The sequence below is a fragment of the Penaeus vannamei genome, chromosome 24 (assembly GCF_042767895.1).
Source record: "Penaeus vannamei isolate JL-2024 chromosome 24, ASM4276789v1, whole genome shotgun sequence".
Classification (NCBI taxonomy): domain Eukaryota; kingdom Metazoa; phylum Arthropoda; class Malacostraca; order Decapoda; family Penaeidae; genus Penaeus; species Penaeus vannamei.
In genome coordinates this window covers 30473734-30476233 of record NC_091572.1, presented here as the reverse complement: position 1 = coordinate 30476233, position 2500 = coordinate 30473734, and positions in this window count along the sequence as shown.

The window sequence follows — 2500 nt, the reverse complement described above, 5'->3', positions numbered from 1 at the left end:
AGAGAGTTGAAAAACGGAATTTCTTTCTTTCCCGCCTTTCCTTCGCACCATTTTTCCTTCTTCTCTTATGAGGCGTTATGAGGCACGGTTCTGGACGCTGTTGGCTGCCGCGAGAGGAGCTTCTCATCGTCACTTCGCTTTTTATTTGCTTCATGAGGATATTTTCTTCAGTCTTGGCCGTTAAAGAGAGAGCGGAAGTCTTTAAAGGAAGTCTAGGAAAAATTATTTTGAAACCCTTTGCAGAAAGTTATCCCTGAATTCAAATCGTTTAAAGTCATTCTATCCTTTCCCGCTTTTCCTCGCTCTCTTCCCCTCTCCCTCACCCCGACAACTTTATCCCTCTTCCTCTCCTCTTCATCTTTCTTCTTTCTCACCCGCATCCTGCTTCTCTCTTCTCTCACGTCCTTCCTTCCTCACTCCATCCAACTCCTCCCTCCTACCCCGTCCTTCCCCCATCTTTCCCTCTCTCTCTCTCTTCCTCACACTCTTCCTTTCTTTCATGTTCTCCGTCATCACACCTTTTCCCCATCTATCCCTCTCCTACGTTCGCCCTCTTCCAACACCTCCCCCCAATACCCCTATACCTCCCTACCCCCCTCCATCTTATGCAGACGTCTTCGTATCTCGTGAAGAAGAATGGTAAAGGGGGATAAAAAAGAAGGCGAAGGAGAAGAAGAAAAAGAAGAAAAATAAAAAATAATCTTCGCACGCAGGATTCTTCTCCTTGAACAACACTATACTTTACGGCAACTTAACGTCTTCTGAACCGGAGTGTTGGAAACTAAGACCTCGGCCAACGTCTGCCAACCTTTTCCATCGATTGTGACACAGGGTCCTCTTCAGTGGGTCACCTGTCTGAAGGAGCTTAAAATTACACACACTCTCCTCTTGCCTCATCTTGCTTCCTTCGCACACTTAAAGCAGATGTGATATAACCAGCACATGGTATACTCATGTTGAAATTTCTTTTCACTTCTATTTCTCCATATATATATATATATATATATATATATATATATATATATATATATATATATATATATATATATATATATATATATATATATATATATATATATATATATATATGTATGTGTGTGTGTGTATGTATGTGTATATATATATATATATATATATATATATATATATATATATATATATATATATATATATATATATATATTGTTTTTATTATTATTATTATTATGATGATGATTCTTTAGCTCTTTAAACTTATCCCTCCTTAAGTGTTGAAAATAACTATCCACGGTATTTAATCTAATTGTATACCTATGTAGATGTATTCATCTTTGTACTTACGTATCTATCCGTCTGTCTATCTACTTGTTTTTATTTTCTTGTCATTTTGTCTTCTTTTTATTTATTTTATTCTCTTTCCTTCTCCCATTGATATTAAATTTCCATCTTGAAGGATTTATTTATCAATACATTCATTTTTGTTACTGTTCATCAATATTGTAATTTTCCTTGACCCAGGTATAGAAAGATTCGTTCCTAAATCTGTTTAGATGATAGATTCAGTCCCTCTTTCTTTTATTCACGCATTCACTCAATTATTCATAGTCATCCATTCGCGTAACTATTCGCAGGTGAATCTATATCTTACTAGATTTATTTTTCCTTTTCTCCTCCCTGGCCCTCCACCCTTCTCTCTCTCTCTCTCTCTCTCTCTCTCTCTCTCTCTCTCTCTCTCTCTCTCTCTCTCTCTCTCTCTCTCTCTCTCTCTCTCTCTCTCTCTCAAACGATAAAGCGTTTTGCATATCCTTACGACACAAGCATAGTATATCTGCTTTTGCAAAATCTACTTTCTCTTTCTTTCTTGTTTGAAGACAAGGTGTTTGTCAAAGTAGCAGGTACATTTTTGTTTTTGTACAGCTAGTTGCCATTATATATATATATATATATATATATATATATATATATATATATATATATATATATATATATATATATATATATATATATATATACATATATATATATACATACATATATATATATATATATATATATATATATATATATATATATATATATATATATATATATATATATATATATATATATATATATATATATATATATATATATGTATATATATATATATATATATATATATATATATATATATATATATATATATATATATATATATATATAATATAACGTGTACCGTCATTTTCTTCTTTGCTGTCACTTGGAGCACCATTTTCGCCCAATTCGCAAAAGGTTTAACACTTTTCATCATCCTGTAATGGAATAATACACCATGTAACTCGTCGAACTTTAATATATTGATTACGCCTTGAGATTCGTCATTGATATACAAGTACCTCGCCTTGATATGCTACTAACATGTACTTGCGAATGATACATGAAATAATACTCATGATGTATGTAAAATTCTGAAGATGTCAAGCAACCTAATATCGGTCTGTAAAGCTATACGCTAATCAAAATCCGTAGTGTATGTATGTAT